General features: G+C 37.7%; 1 pseudogene; it reads right to left on the reverse strand.

Moving 5' to 3' along the window:
* Window positions 1-13,596: 13,596 nt before the first annotated feature.
* Window positions 13,597-16,055, reverse strand: LOC120070064 (protein BONZAI 3-like; annotated as a pseudogene).
* Between the last annotated feature and the right edge of the window lie 862 nt (window positions 16,056-16,917).

A 16,917-nucleotide genomic window follows, 5' to 3' on the forward strand; every position in this document is an offset into this window, starting at 1 on the left:
AAGGAGACGAACCTAAGACGACCTGTGTCACGAGATATGGAGCCTTCGAATTCCTCGTGATGCCCTTTGGCCTCACCAATGCTCCAGCAACGTTCTGTACCTTAATGAACCAAGTGTTTCACGAATACCTCGACAAATTCGTCGTAGTGTATCTTGATGACATTGTGGTCTATAGTGCCTCGCTGGAGGACCATCGACATCACCTCCAACTAGTCTTTGAAAAGCTGAGGAGAAATCAGTTGTATGTAAAGAGAGAGAAGTGCACCTTTTCCCAAGAGCGCATAAATTTCCTCGGCCACGTGATTGAGTGTGGTCGGATGGGTATGGAAGAGGGCAAGGTGGCCACAATTAGAGACTGGAGGGTACCATCATCCGTGACCGAACTACGATCCTTCCTCGGACTAGCCAACTACTATAGGCGGTTCGTAGAAGGATTCTCTAGAAGAACAGGGCCATTAACCGAACTGTTGAAGAAGGATAGCCAATGGAGCTGGACTCCTGAATGTCAAGCCGCCTTTGAGGGCTTGAAGAAAGTGATGATTGAGGGGCTGGTCCTCGGAATTGCCGACGTGAACAAGCCATTTGAAGTAGAGACTGATGCTTCTGACTTCGCGTTGGGCGGTGTTCTCCTCCAAGACGGACACCCCATCGCGTATGAGAGTAGAAAACTAAATGATGCCGAACGGAGGTATGCCGCCTCCGAGAAAGAGATGTTAGCAGTAGTTCACTGCTTGAAGGCCTGGAGACAGTACCTCTTGGGGGCCAAGTTCGTGGTCAAGACCGGCAACAACTCCATTTGTCACTTCTTCAACCAACCGAAGTTGTTGTCGAAACAGGCACGGTGGCAGGAATGTCTAGCGGAGTTCGACTTCCAATTCGAACATCGACCGGGGAAAAGCAACCAAGCGGCTGATGCTCTTAGCCGAAAGAGCGAACATGCGGCCCTGTTCATGTTCGCCCGCCTACAAGCAAGTACGTTGAGTGCAACAGTACGAGAAACTGTCAAAACTCACTTGACAAATGACACAGCGGCGCAGGCCATCTTACAGTTGGCCAGAGAGGGGAAGACACGCCAGTTCTGGGTGGAAGATGATCTACTATACACCAAAGGCAATCGCCTCTACATCCCCAGATCCGGGGAGTTACGAAGGTCCCTGATGAAGGAGTGTCACGACACACCGTGGGCAGGACATAATGGTTGGCAGAGGACTTATGCCCTTCTGAAACAAGGCTACTATTGGCCAAGTCTTTGAGACCATGTCATGTAGTTTACCAAGACTTGCCTTGTCTGCCAACAAGATAAGGTTGAAAGGGCGAAATTAGCGGGTCTGCTGGAACCTCTACCTGTGCCCTCTAGACCGTGGGAGAGTGTGTCTCTCGACTTCATCACCCATTTGCCCAAGGTGGGAGAGTTTGAATCGATCCTTGTTATCATCGACCGGTTCTCGAAATATGCCACGTTCGTCCCAACGTCGAAAATGTGCACAGCCGTGATGACTGCTCAGCTGTTCTTCAAACACATCGTGAAATTATGGGGTGTCCCCATGAGCATTGTTAGTGATCGGGACGGAAGATTCAATGGGACATTCTGGACAGAATTGTTCAGAATATTGGGATCATCACTGAATATCTCCTCTAGCTATCATCCCCAAACTGACGGTCAGACGGAACGCTTCAACAGTATGCTCGAGGAATATCTGCGTCACTTTATCGACGCTACGCAGAAGAACTGGGTCCAGTTGTTAGATGTGGCTCAGTTCAGCTTCAATAGCCAACAGAGTTCTGTGACCGGAAAAACGCCCTTTGAAGTGGTGTGCGGCAGACAGCCACTCATGCCACACTTGGTGGACCACCCTTATGCAGGCAAAAGTCCTCAGGCACATAACTTCATTAAAGAGTGGAGTAAAACCTCTGAGATCGCTCGCGCCTACCTAGAAAGAGCATCGAAGAGGATGAAGAAGTGGGCTGATAAGAAACGGAGGGCCCTTGAGTTTCAAGCTGGGGACAAGGTCCTGATCAAGCTATGACCGGAACAGTTTCGTTTCCGAGGCCAGAGAGACCAACGGCTAGTAAGGAAATATGAAGGTTCAGTAGAGGTAATTGAGAAGGCCGGGAGAACCTCATATAGGGTTCAGTTACCCTCATGGATGAAGATTCATCTTGTCATCCATGTGAGTATCCTGAAGCCCTATCATCCCGATCCCGAGGATGAACAGCGAAACATGCTAAGGCGCCCACCGGTCACGATGAAGAGTTCTGCTGAGAAAGAAGTTGCACAAATCCTGGATAAACGTACGCGCCGTATTGGAAGACCCAGACGAGAACTGACAGAGTTCTTAGTGAAATGGAAGGATCTCCCCGACGAAGAGATCAGTTGGAGCGGGCCGAAGACTTGAAGAATGCAGCTCCAGCCATTGCAGGTTTTGAACAAGGTCGGTTGACGGGGACGTCAACCAATTAAGTGGGGGAGAATGTAACGGTCATGCTTGTCCAGGGCCTGTTGCCCATGGCCGCATGCCCAATCCAACCCCCTTCTACCTTACTTTCATATCCTGTATTGTATTAGTTCAGTTACCTTGCTTTCTTTACATTTTCATTGTAAGTGACCACTCGCCCTTTTGCATATGCAAGGGCGCCAGTTGGCTTTTTGTTCAGAATGCACTATATGGGGATAAGACTAACCATCAGTTCCTCATACCCGGAGTAGTACTCTATAAAGCCGTTGTTGTTGCTTATTACTTTCTATTCTACTACAATCTTTCTTTCTTTATACACACTCTCAAATCTTCTTACGAAAACCTTTTCTCTAAACCCGTTTTCTAAAACCGTTTTCCCTAAAACGGGGGTGGAGGTTGCAAGAGGCACTCGGTGTGCCATCGGCAGTCCGTATTCGAGTTGGCTAGCTTGTTCGTGAGCGGGAACAAGTGCCGCACAATCGCTAAGAGAAGCTTTCGAAAGAGCGATTGTGACACAGTGCAACATAGAGAAATTCAAGGCCACAAATCAGAAAAATTCTTGTCATACTTCAAACTTTATATCATACCATTGGAGGGAGGTGTTGCATCTGGATTTAAGAAACCCGTGGAAGAACAATTTGAAACACAGTTGTATGTTTGTAGAGGAATGCGAGTTGTCTGAATGAAACAGGCACTTAATTTTTCTTCCCAGGAGTTTGTGTATTCAACAGTGTCTCTTCCAGTGACATGGAGTTTTGATGTTTATTTTTGCATTTGGCTATCTAGGTTCCTTTTTCTTGTTCATCACTAATTCATGATGATGTATTCATCTTAGACACCAAAGGCAAGATATTCAATTCAATGTTACAAATTCTAATATCCAGGAGAGGGCAAAAGCTTTGGAAGTGGTCCAATTCTTAAAGGATAAAAATCATGAGGGGAAGTGCGTGTTGCAATTGTTGGTAGGAATAGAAGATACACTGTTGTTCTGACCCTCCCCTATTTCAGTCATTCCTTGCCCCTTTCAAAATGAGCCAAGCCATAGTTACAATGGTAGATTTTCTTGTATAACTTTTCTTTCTTTTTTGGATGTTTATAGATTATAAGTATTTTTTTTTTAATGTTTGAAGATATCTTGTCTTAGTCTTCTTTTTGTATATGTGTACTGATATTTGCTAACACAGTTGTTATTTTCTCCCTAATACAGCCAAGTGTTACTTTGAAGCATGCAAAGGAAAGAACAGAGAGTTCAACCTTCTGATTTGCACTGAAGGAAAACAAAGTTACAATAGTAAAAAAGTATCTCAGGATATTGTCAGGGATCTCTACTTGTATGCATTTTTATTCACTAGAGGTGACATGTGTTATCTTTTTAAGTTACAAAAAAGTTCTCATTTGGCATTTAACTATTACCATTGCTGACTTTCCATTTTGACAACTTCCATTTTGATGGTTGATCTTCACATTTGTCCTTACCAGGTGAATATTTGAATTCTTATTAATGAAGAAGTTCAGATGCAATGTTATGATCTTATATTGATCATGCGCAGGTAGAGGAAATTAACACCTTCTCTCAAGATGATCTGTTGACAGAGGATATCTTGATACTTGACACTGAAGCTGAAGTGTTTATATGGATTGGTCAATCCGTTGACCCCAAAGAAAAGAAAAATGCTTGGGAAATTGGCCAGGTAGGAGTTGAGAACTATATTTTGTACACTTCAAAGTTCAATTTTCATTCATGTTGTTTTCATTTTTTTCCCAGAAATATGTGGAGATGGCTGCATCTCTAGAGCGATTGTCTTATAATGTGTCGTTATATAAAGTCTCTGAAGGAAACGAACCATGCTTCTTCACAACATACTTTTCATGGGATTATACTAAGTCTGTTGTATGTGCTCAAACCATGATTACTCTTTTATTGCCTAATCCTATAAATCTTACAAACTTTAATAAATTTTATGCTCAGGTAAGTTTTTCAGAAAAAATAGTAGTTTGAATACTTTAGTGTTGGCCATGAAATTTTGATAAAATGATCACTTCCATTCACTTGAAATTTTGAATACTCAAGTAAGATGTCGGTCCTCAGACTTGCCTCACTTAGTGTTGATGGTTCTAAACTTGCTACTTGTGGGGTGGTAAGGACAAATCTGCTATCTAGTTCAGGGAATTCATGGTTCTTTTTTATTCTTGTCTTTCTAAAAAACACAGTGGATTTATTTTGACATCAAATTACCTATAAAATGGACATCTCAGAATCTTGGAGTGGCCAAGCTTACGCCCCATTTTAGATGAACCAAGTGCGCATAAATCTGTGAGGGATATGAACTTTAGGTGAGCCATGAAGTTGTCTATTGCTGGTATATTCTCAACATATGGCAACATGTCTGTTTGTTTATTTCCTCTCACAGTATCTATACAAAATATTGCTATTAGGACATCTTTTCGTACAATAAAATTTGTGTGTTCATATTTAATGGGTTGCTTCGTGAACATAGTTCTTATCCTGATCTTTTGGAATTGTTAATAGGAAAGTGTTCACAATTTCTTCAGATCTATGCATAAAGCATGATGGTATGGAATGTTGTGTAGACCATTTGACATTCTCCTGTTGCTAGCAGAACTACATAAATAACCCATAAAACATCAATTAAATTTTTTATCTGTGACTCTGATTATGGTGGATGAAAATTTTGCAAGTATTTGTTGGCTTTTCTTCCCTCTCCCGGATTAATGACTTAGATGCTTAGTTTAATCTTGTTCCAGCCTAGACTCAGAGTTCTTGGCTTCTACTTCCAATGATGAATCAGTAAGAGTTTGAAAGACTAACGATGGAGTTCCTATAACTACTTTGACCCGGAGTGCGGTATGGTAGATATTTTTACCTGTTATTTTGTGTTTATTGCATTTTCCTCGTAATTAGTAACATGTTTATTTGGATTTCTAAGGTTGGAACTAAACCATTTTTATTTTGTACCCGTCCAAACAGGTACGACTCTTTCAGAACTCATATTCTCAAGCTCCAATAAAAATGGTTTAGACATCAGTAATTGGAAAAGAATTGGGTATAAGAGGTTGCTGGGAAAGCCTACTTGCATAATGTCCATCAATCGAGATGGAAAATATTTGGCTTTGTAAGTGCATCTCATTGTCAAATTGATTATTATTGTTTGTTTTTAATCACGATTCTATAATTTATGTTAGAACAATCAATAAATTACTGCCTGATACCTCAAGTACGATGATATCAGTGGCAACAAATTAATTAGCAAGATAATTTGAAACAATTCAATAGTCTTTCTGTTCTGTCTTTTCAGAATGTATAGATAGGAATTTAGCTGCATAAGCGGAAATTATCCATGGACATATCGTAAAAACTGGGACTCATGAAGACTTATTTGTAATGACTTTTCTTGTTAACGTTATGCGAAATGTGGAGTCATGGAAATTGCTTGCAAAGTGTTTGATAATTTTCCTAGAAGAAATGTCATTGCATGGACAGCTCTAGTGACTGGTTATGTTCAGAATTCACAGCCTTTGGTTGCTTTTCGAGTGTTCATAGAAATGTTGGGAGGTTGCCTGAACGAGCAGTTTCAACTAATGGTTGGGGGCTTGCATTTAGAGCTTGTGGAGATAGGCTTATTGTTATTGGTGGACCAAGGGCCATGGGGGAAGGTTATATAGAACTCAATTCATGGGTTCCAAGTGAAGGACCTCCAAGGTGAGATTTGCTTCCAAGGAAACCATCAGCAAATTTTGTGTATAACTGTGCTGTGATGGGATGCTAAAAATTTAAAAAAATAATAAAAAAAAAACAAAAAAAAAGACAAAAAACCAACGTGCTCTGCTATGCTCTCCATTTGATGGTGTCTCTCACTTCAACTTGCAGATGAATTGCTCAAGATGGGTTTGTTTTCTTTCTTCTACACAGCTGATGAGTTATTTCCCATACTCTTTTCAGATATTCTCAACCACTACGCAGGGAGGCATGGGGAGGAATCGATTTTACTCGAGATTTTATAGAAAACTTTCCATGGAAGGAGATCTTAAAAGGGAAAAAAATATATATATATATATATATATATATATCATTTATTCTCTCAAAGACTCATTTTTATTGTTCTTCCATTGGTATTGCATCCCCACCCCCCAATTATTGGCTTGAGATATTACAAAGATTGATTTCTTGTTAGGACAGTTATCATAGTTCCCAATAATTCAGTACAATAGAAATTCAAGGTGCTCGAGTTTGTAGTTTAGATTTGATTCAAGGTGATCGAGTTTGTAGGTCGCACTATGGTAGTTTGTGGGTTATTCATGTACTATGGTAGTCTTTGTGACAACTTTTAAGGTTTGAAGTATATTGTGAGCTAAATTTGCTTATTGATGTATGTGTTCTTGAAAATTTTCCATCGTCTTTGTATCTCATATCTAGGTAACCATGCTTCTCTTCTTCAAGATCTTGAAAAAGAAGATTCTCTCACTTATTCAACTATTGAGTTTTCTTGTTTTGCAGATGCAACAAAGAAGTAAATATTTGGTATCGCAACCTCTTTATGCTTTTTCTTGGGGAACTTTAGATCCAACATATTCACTACAAGAATTTTGCCTTGAATGCACCATTTATGCACATTCCCAATAAACACGGTTAGTTGAATATGAATTCTTATCACATTTTCACTTTCAATCCTTTGTCTTAAACCTTTTTTGTTTGTGATCCTTTGAACAACAGTGGTCAAACAAAAATACCTATAACCAGACACTGCTGAACCTAAGGGGTTGATTCAAGAAGAATTATGAAGGGATCCATACTTACCAAGTGGAGAGAGACAGTAATCTCATAATATTTGTAAAATCATAATGTTTGTATTATTTGTAATTTGTGCTTTCAAGGCTTGAATTATTGTACAGCCTTTTAAATTATAATTTTATAGCAGAATTTATGGATTAAATGTAATAGATTTACAATCCATACATGAATAATATGTCATAGCCACAACGTTCAATAATGATGTGTCATCTTATACTTTTTGACCAAAAAAAGGGATTCGGCAACAGAATTTTAAAAAAAAAAGGGACAGATTCGGGCTTAAATGTCGGTTAATAATTTAAAAAAAAAAAAAGAGATTTTAATGTCGTTAGCAACCGACATTAAAGATCTTTAATGTCGGTTGAAAATTTCACTGAAGGTCTTTAATGTCGATTGCAACCAACATTGAAGGCTGTGTTATTGAAGTCCTTTAATATCGGTTTAAAGGCAACCGACATTAAAGGGCTTTAATAACACTATCTTTAATGTCGGTTTAAAACCGACATTAAAGCTCAAATTTCTTCTAGTGATCTATCTATAAGGGACCTTTTGTCTTAGGCAGGTTCTGTCTTGGATGGGGTATTTAAGCTGACGGAAATGGAATACCCCTACCTGGAAACCTACCTGGAAAGGTGAATTAGATAGATTTGTTGCATGCATGCAAATTTGAGGACAGTCCGTTAAAGAGTTTAATGTGACTATTTAAACTTGTTTAATTTCAAAGACAAGATTTATTTTTTAGCAAATTAAACTAACTTAGATAAAATCAGTGGCCGGATGGTCTAAGTTAATGAACCCCTAGGTAGAACATTCAGTGGGGGTACTTGGGTATATGGTACTTCATTTAAACCTCTCTGCATTTATCCCTTTATGTTCACACCGTGAGATCTATCCTCGACCTTGTGGCACCCTGTGAGTGTCCCCTTAAAGGATGGTGTTTGTGTAGGTCAATATCAAGGTAGACGGAAAGAATGTGCATAGTAAGTGGGAGCGGGACATGCGACAGCATATCCCACGGTCTCTCTTGTTAGGTTGGATAACGTTTATGTGCATTACCTCAAGGCACCCTGGGAGTGTCCCTTATAGGATGGCAATTTTGCACGATTCTTTATCTGATCTCCTGTATAGGATAAGGTCGCTTTAGTCTCTTGTCCTAATCTACTTTTTTCCTACGATGGGTGCATTAGGCTAGGACTCTAGGGCCGAAAACGAGGGGTTACACATATGCGGAATTGTTAAGGGTTAACAGTTCTTGACCGAACGAATGGTAACTATTATGTGCAGTTACAAGAGTTGTTTCTGCCTAATGGTTGAAAATGTCTCAATGAAGGAGTATCTGATCACCCCACCGGTGACGTTTGTCTTGCCTTGCTGGGACATTATTGCGAAATAGAAGTCTTTTCACTTAGAGTACTTGGAAACTATTTTGCTAAAACTAAAATTGGTATTAAAATATGGTATTGCATAGACATATTAAGTTTGTTTGTTTTTTAGCAAGTAATTATTGCTACAGCCACATTAGCTCACTTAGCACCGACAAACTGACTAGCGAGAACTATGCTAGTTGGAAACACACGATCACAACCATATTAATCATCGATGATCTCAGGTTCCTCCTTACGGAGGAATGTCCTCCTATTCCACCTCAAAATGTCGCTCGAAATGTTCGGGAGGCCTATGAGTGTTGGACACGGGCGAACGAGAAGGCCCAAGCCTATATCTTGGCCAATCTTAATGACGTTTTGGCCAAGAAGCATGAGCCTATGGTCTCAGCGCGTGAGATCATGGAGTCCCTGCGGGGGATGTTCAGACAACCGTCTGGACAACTCAAGCATGAGGCTCTCAAATGTATCTTCAACTCCAAAATAGAGGAAGGCACCTCTGTTCGAGAACATGTGCTTAACATGATGGTCCACTTCTGTTGGGAACGTCCTAGAAGTCGCAGTTCGTGTTAAACATTCTATTTATCAATAAATATTATTGAGTAATTTATTCAATAAAGTTGTTGATTTTGCATTCTATTATGAAAATCCAATAAACATATCCATGACTATAGTGTGAATACTTTAACTTTAGGTGGTGACATAAATAGATCAAGTTAATAGTATATAGTCCAAATGGTCTAATAAGTATATGGATGAAATTGGGTATCTCATCCTAGTAACACTATTGGATGTGGCTCATTTTGTAGGTAATACAAATGATGTGATCCACAGATCATTCATGTAGAGACATGTGAGTGGGGGCATCCTATGCAATGAGTTTGCATACAGACTGAACCAAAAAATAGTCATTTTTCTTTATATTACTGTTAAAACAAACTATTTCATTTTAAGTAACCTAGGATAACTCGATCTTAATCCTGAGCTAGCTATGAACTCCTATTTGTTCAGGATTATTCTTTGATCTGCATGGGTGAGAATAGTCCAACAGCACTGCTCAATAAGCCTTCCATTTTGGGGATAAGACCGAATGAATAGCTGGGGACATAGCCCTGCAAGATAAAACTCACTCCTACCCGATTTAGGGTTAGCAGATAGATTGTTCTCTTAAGTATTGATTCGAGGTCTTGAACAATCGGGGTACTGCCTTCTCATGATAGAGAAAGGACTTGATTCATAAGTATTATGAATTAAATTGTTCATTAGAGGGTCAGTGGGAACTTAAGGAACGAGATGTACTCACAGGGGTAAAACGGTGATCTTGACCCAACTGTGAATACGAACGACTTGTGAAGGATCGACTTACTGATCATGGTTATATGAAGTGGAAATAATATATCTACACTAAGGGGAGTTCAACTATGGGCTTTAGTGGAGTGATCCATTAGTTAACGAATGTGTGTTCATTCGGTGTAATGAGTTTAGCCAATTTATTGCGGATCGTTGGAGCCCATGATCTGTAGGTCCGCGAGGTCTCCCTACTAGCTCGTAAATGGATTAGCTTTAGAGTAACATGATAAGTTAATTTGAAACGTTCAAATTAGAATTAAACATAATAGGAGAATTATATTTAAATATGATTTAAATATATGAAGGTGGATTTGTGTGAAATTAATTTAATATTTGATAATAAATTAATTAGAATTAATTGAATTATTTAAATAATTATTTATTAATTTAATTAGAAAATTAATTTATGAAATTGATTTTAAAAAATTAATAATATTTTCAATTTTTGAAATCATTTGATAAAAATTGAAAATTTGAAAAAACAACACAAAATGGAAATTTGGTTTTTTCCATTAATCCTTCAACTAGCTCACACCAAACCCACTTATTTTGGCTTCAATAACTCCAAGCATGAGCTGCATCTCATGCAGCCATCTTCTTTGCATGAAAGACCTGCAATAAATAAAGAAGATTGGAGTAGAATTGAGGCATGCATCTAAAGTGTTTTTACAGAAAAATTCGGGTTGAAGAAATTATTCTTCAAATGGGTTGTAGCAATGAGCTTTTCTCCAAGTTTCTTTTCGTTCAAGCTAATTTTGAGTCCCACAACTCATTCTAAAACTCCAAGAGAATAGTAGGGAAGATCTTGAGGTAGTTCACAGCAATTTCAGAGAAGATTACAGTTGAGAATCAAAATTTCAAGGAGTTCTACATGAAGGAACTCTTATTCAAGAGTAGCTACCAGCAGAAGCGGATCTTTCCAATTCATTGTGACAGAATTTCAACATATACATTCAAACATACTAATATGCATTCATAATGCTAAATTGTTGACATGCTCAAAAGAACGATAAATAAGAGATTAAGAGATCATACTAGTTGAAGACTTATTCTTCACAAAAAAATCTCACTTTTGCTGAGACGGTAAGCAATCGCTCAGCAAATCCCAATCGTCTACCTCGAATAGTCTCCACATGAATAGAAGGAAATAGAGATGACACCACCACTCAGAGCCCTCAGTATTCTTAGAGTGAGAATCCAAAGGGTGGGCTTTGTTCGGATTGGTAGAGGGAAGGAGGAAGGGAGATCGTATACAACGATCAAACAAGTGGGAGATAGGTTTGTCTATTGTATAGACAAAATGCTTGATCGTTTAGGTGAAGTATACGATCATGTAGGAAAAGGTAAGCGATCGTCTAAACAATCATGTAGGAAAAGCTAAGTGATCGTTTAGTTAGTATCGGGTGCTAAACCATCGCTTAGAAAAAACTAAATGATCGTTTAATAAATAGTGCACACAGATGTAATCGTTAAGCGATCGCTCAGCGTTATCGTATAGGTAAGCGATCATTCAAGCACTATCGTATAGGCATAGGTTTTGCTAAGCGATGACACTCTTCAACACAATGTCTGTGCCTTATATGCTTAACACACCGTGAGCTATTTAAACGTCTCAAAATGTTTTTTCAACTTAATCATCCATTATGAAAACAGAAGAGACGCCATCCTATTACCCCTTTAACCGTCCAATTAATAGAAAATGAATATCATCACATCATATTCATAACATATGAATCAATATCATATATTAATCATAGTATTTTTCCTCCACTAGATATAAATCATATTTATATCCAATTTCCTCCAAATTAATGTATCTTATACATAAAGTTAATTATATCATATATAATTAACTAGTTCAATTATGTCATATATAATCGAACTCCCTCTTGTCAATTTGAACATTTCAAACTGACCCAAAAACTAATTCTCAACTTGTATCCAAGCTACCAAGGGGACCTTATGAACCTATGCCTCGAAGATCCAACGGTACGTGAATAGCTGACTAAACTTTTTAGTCACGATATCCACCATCCGTTAATTGCCAGGCATTCCACTAAAGACCGAAAGCTAAACTCTTCTTACCATAGATATATTTCTATGTCCATTAGATATAACCAATCATCAGTACGATAATCCTTCACAGATGCTCGTAAGTATTATTGGCCAATCTATCGTTTTGCCCCTGTAGTTACATCTTACTCCTTAAGTACCACCGATTCCTCTAATGAACAATACAACATAGTCCTACTATGTGTGAACACCTCTCGGGCCATGAGAAAGTTTGTGGCGACACATCGTTCAAGCCTTGGGATCAACCCTTAAGAGAGTAATCTTTCTATTTACCCCTGCTTCAGGGAAGGAGTGAACTCCATCTTGTGAAGTTGAGTTCTCAGCTCCCAAATCAGACGAATCCCCAAAGTGATAGGTTTGATTCAGCGCTCTGGCCACTCGCACCCATGCAAATCAAAGGACCGCTCTCAATGGCAGAAGCTCCCAACTCACGCAGGATTGAGGTCATGTTACCTATGATCATCCTCGTGAAATGAAGTCTCTGTTATGAATGGAGTTATATGACGAGACGTTATCACTTCGAGGTTAGGTCTTATACAAACTCTTTGTATAGGACGCCCCCGCTCGCATGTCCCCTACATGAATCACTAGAAGAAATTCGGACTTTAATGTCGATTTTAAACCGACATTAAAGATAGTGTTATTAAAGCCCTTTAATGTCGGTTGCCTTTAATGTCGGTTTTAAACCGACATTAAATGGCTTCAATAACACCAATAACACAGCCTTCAATGTCAGTTGCAACTGACATTAAAGGCCTTTAGTGATTAAAGCCTATCGGTTACAACCGACATTAAAGCCTGTTTTTTTTCTTAAATTCTTAACCGACATTGAAGCCCGAATCTGTCCGTTTTTTCAATTATTGTCCGTTTTTTAAAGTTCCCTTGCCAAATCAATTTTTTGGGTAAAAAAAGTATAACATGACACATCATCATCGAACGCTATGGTTATGACATATTATTCATGTATGGATTGTAAATTTATTACATTTAATCTGCAAATTCTGTTATAGAATTATAATTAAAAAGGCGTACAATAATTCAGGCCTTGAAAACATAAATTACAAGTAATACAAAGATTATGATTTTACAAACATTATGAGTTTACTGTCCCTCTCCACTTGGTAAGTATGGATCCCTTCATAATTCTTCTTGAACAGACCTCCCAACTTCAGCAGTGTCTGGTTATAGGCATCTTTGTCTGACTACTGTTGTTCAAAGGATTACAAACAATAAAGGTTTGGGTGTAAGCGTAACACATGCAACGGAAGATTGTATCCATTCAAATATATATATATATATAGACATAAATGGATAAAATGTTTGAGACCTTACCCTTAGAAACTCTGCAAATTTTGCCAACTAACTGTTGCTGCTCGAATGTACTTTGGTTTCCACGCCAAGAGAAAACAGAAGAGCCGGATTGTAGGACAAAACATTCAGTAGAGTTCAGTGAGGTTACAACCTAGATAATCATAAGTTGAGACGTTACCATAAGACTTGCAATGGCTGGAATTAGTACAGGCTTTCAGCATAAATATGAAACATGACCCAATGACAATGTTATAACATTATTTCTCTTGTGCCCAAGAGAGAGTGGGCAACAATTTCAGCAACCTTATTGATCACTTGGCCAAATAAAGTAGGTCCGACCAATGAAACATTGTGAAGAGCATTTGCATATGATGCCATTATGCCTTCCACTCCTTCCACCTATTAATTAAGTTGATGTTCAATTCAAATGAATGGGAAATAATAAGCAAAAAGACGAACATAAAGCTTAAAAGAGTTAAAGGTTACAATATTGAAAGTAAAAGCACAAATATAGAATTGTAAGAACCTCAGGTTGAGTTGGAGCTGTACTCAAGTTGAAACAATGTGAAACGTTGCCATCTGATGTTCTTGCCCTGAACCCTCAAACTGGAAAGCACCGATCAGTGTCGTAGAATTGAATTACCTCCCCTACTTCCATTATGGCCTGCCATAAGTTCAAGTAGTTTTTCAATTATATTTATTATCTTTATCTCCTACTACAGCAACAGTAAAAAAAAAATAAAAAAAAAATAAAATAAAATTCACCAAATGTAGAGATTTAAATTTCCAGCCCATAGAACAAAGAACAAGTTATTAATATATTGAATCTTTGAATAATTCAATTATACTAAGCTAACAACTTTCTAAATTAAATGAAGTAAGTACTAAATTTATAATTTGGAAGTATAGTTGAAGTGGTGTGGCTAACCTGCTGGTAACTATTCAACCGTCCACTATGGTCAATGTAATGCAATAATCTGGATTGTAGGGATTTCCGTTTGAAGCTGCAAAAAGCACTTAAACCATGAATCCCACAACTTTAGGAACTAAAAGCATCGAATTTCTAAATCTGCTACCGAACTCTGAGAAGACATAAAACATGAATGCAACATCTTCATTAACCCAAAAGAGGGACATCTAAGTATAAGAAATTCTATAACTACTTAAGGCGATTAACTTCAGAATTTATTAATTTCGACATCAGAATTGGCTGAAGTAAAAAGAGAATGTGTTAATTTTTTTCATAGAAGGTATCTGTAAAATCAACAGCGACCATAAAATTAAGCTGAAATCCACTGGAAATGTAATCAAGAAAGCTGAATTGTGTTTTCTCAACATAGTGATCAACAAACAGCTGATCTTTTAGAACCTAATGGAAAAGTTCCTTCCCACATTCTAGTTTAAGGTATACTTTGATAATTCTTTTCCATAATGGAAAAGTAAAGACTAGACATTGATGAATTTATAAAATAGTTACCCAACTAATTCATGACTGCCATTACTATTGAAATCAAAGCACTCATTGACCAATGGGTTATCCTGTATTTAAAGAGAAAACCAGAAATTATTAATATTATTTTTTTAGAATAAAAAAATAATATTAATAATTTCTGGTTTTCTCTTTAAATACAGGATAACCCATTGGTCAATGAGTGAAAAATAAGGAGGCTATAAAATATTATTAATGAGAATAAAATTCAGAAGGCCATATGCTTGCCTTGTTTCCAAACTTCTGCATGCTCAAGCATAAAGGTTTCCAAATAGGATTAAGATTGTCTTTAACCACTACAGTTTTACAGATTGGAATTGATCCTCCAGTTTCAACAACTCTAGATATTCTCAGGAAAGGATCCTAAAATAAACAATTAAACAAAGAGCAATAAAATCAAAGGCCTTCAATGGAAACAACAACAGTGAATTTAACATTAGTTTGAAAGTGTTTTTAATCACTAAATAGCACTACGGTGTTTTGGTTACATAGTCAAATGTGCTTCTAAAAATTTCATGAATAAGTTCATGTTTAATTCTCAACTTGCCTTTCATAAATCAATTTCACTATGTTGGACTTTGAAAAAGAAAAAAACATTTGCAACATACGCTTTTAGAAAAAACGTCTTTATTGTCAAGATGAAAACAACGCAGTGCTATTTCAATGACACTTCTCGAAGCAACTGTTTCCTCTGCTCGAACAGTGAGAGACCCCAAGTTTCTTGAACCTCCATGCCCATTTTTTAGACATAGAGTTAAACTTCGACTATGTTTGGTTAGTATCTGCCATGCCAAAAATTATAAACAGAACGTATGTAAAAGAGTTTTTATAAACAAAAAGTATCTTTGAACCACAACTTTCAAATAACTCCTGAGCTTTTACTTACTTCTGAAAGAACACAACTAGCTTCTCCTAGAAAATCTTGGTGACTCAATTTAATTGTCTAAAAATAAGTATAAACAAATATTTAGGATAGGAATTATGAACAAGGAAAAATGATGTAAAAGTGACATAGACAATAAAATGAAACGATCTTATACCTTCACAAGGACATTGTAGTATTTGGTATCAATCTCTTGTGTTCGGCACAAATCAAAACTTGAAAAGAAAAGAGATGCTGAAGAATTACAATCGAGATAGGGTTTGGGCGATGCTGAAGAAAAGGGTGGTGAACGGCGTGACATAGGGTTTGAGCGATGCTGAAAAAAGGGGTGGTGAACGGCGCGACATAGGGTTTGGGCAATGCTGAAGAAAGGGGTGGTGAACGGCCGCATAGGGTTTGGGCGAAGAATGATAATTGAGAAGGACGCGATAAATTAGGGATATATTATTTATAAAATAAGGGGAAAAAAACATTACACCTTTAATGTCGGTTTTAAACCGACATTAAAGCCCATCTTCAATGTCGGTTTAAAACCGACATTAATGATCCCTTTTTTTAAAAAAAAAAAAAAAAAAAACCCCGACCTTATACATCCGATTTCACTTTTTCCAACCGACATTAAAGCCCAAATTTCTTCTAGTTTATGATCAGGATCAGACCATCCGTGACAAGTCACAACACTTGTAACTATTCCATAAAGCGGGTCGCGTCCGTAGTGTTACTAGGATAAGGTTTCCCTCCTATATCCATATACTACAAACCATTTTGGTTGTCACTTAAGACATGATCAACTTGTATGTCACTACATACATACTTAAGTTACATAAAGAAAACCAGAGATATTAAGTTTATTGGTTTGTGGTAATATAAAAACATCTAAAAGTGCAAAGTCAAGAAGTGAAGTAAATATCATATATATTATACATCACAAGCATTCGTATAAAGTTGTTTACAAACTAAAAGACACGAGACTTTAGGGCACAAACCCTAAAAATCTCCCACTTGTCCTAAAGCGAAGTGGAGAGTACAATAAAAAAAACAAGTACAAAACAATAAACTAGGGCATTAAAACCCAGTGTAATAAAATCTCCCACTTGCCTTAGTCCAAGCGCGGGCGGTTCTGTAGACCCATGCTCTGAAGGTGACCCTCAAACACTGTATCC

This window comes from Benincasa hispida, chromosome 5, assembly GCF_027475165.1.
Source record: "Benincasa hispida cultivar pf3 chromosome 5, pf3_genome.v1.1, whole genome shotgun sequence".
Taxonomy (NCBI): Eukaryota; Viridiplantae; Streptophyta; class Magnoliopsida; order Cucurbitales; family Cucurbitaceae; genus Benincasa; species Benincasa hispida.